Source organism: Opisthorchis viverrini (assembly GCF_000715545.1).
Source record: "Opisthorchis viverrini unplaced genomic scaffold opera_v5_110, whole genome shotgun sequence".
Classification (NCBI taxonomy): Eukaryota; Metazoa; Platyhelminthes; class Trematoda; order Opisthorchiida; family Opisthorchiidae; genus Opisthorchis; species Opisthorchis viverrini.
The window spans coordinates 1,325,236-1,326,168 of NW_008751760.1; positions in this window are offsets into that span (position 1 = coordinate 1,325,236).

Here is a 933-nt window from a genome sequence, read left to right on the forward strand (position 1 = left end):
ATATGGCGGTGGCCCTCCTGGTTTCCAGCTTCTGAAGCTTTTCAATCACCCGATTCAGTTGTTTACGAAGACCATCGAAAGCTTTCGGGGGTGGTTTGGGAACAAGTGTAAGGGATACACCTTTTCCCGGTAGGTTGTAATCTGACAGCCATCTTTGGTGGATTAGGAATCAAGCTAAGAAAAAGTCGCGGACCCAAGTGCCTCATAATGAGAGAGCATGCATATGTCGTCACTTGAAACACTACGTGTAGATCGCAGGCTTCACCCTCCAGGATTTGCTGCCTGTCGCAGTGGTACTACTTTTGCATCTCAGACTCCCGCATGAACCACTCAGCGTGCCGGGACACCTTTTGAGTGGCATGCTCCAACGTGTCGGAGTGGTGCGCCCGATCTTTGAGGCGCCCGTTTGCATTATCCAGTCGGTTGTTGGTCACATTACCGAAATGAACCATTCCGGCCTGTGCGTGTATGGCCCATTTTGGGGTGACGTACAACCAGCGAGCCGTAAGATAGGAGAGAAATCGGGGATCGGTTTGGTGCAGAAGCTGTAGATCTTGTCGGAATCTGTGTGCTTGTAATATGATGAACACAAAACCTACTGTACAGCATTGTCCAGGCCAGCCATGCGGTGAAATATGTGCCGGCTGTTCGCAGAATGTGTCTATGACCATAAATACATGGATATTAAATGATACATACGTGCTTCCTGATGGCTTTGCGGACATGAAAGTAGCAAAGCATAATGTCACAGCCGAACACTACTCTTGCCGCACGCATTTGCGCCGCCAACTTGTCCATTACGAAGGTCTTGACCGGATACGCTTCGCCCATCATTTCTTTGAACAAGCCGAACAGTTTACGCATGGGAGCAAGCTGCTCGCCCTCTACGAACGCATACATAACCGGACGCCCGGTTCCCATGCCGTCCGTTAT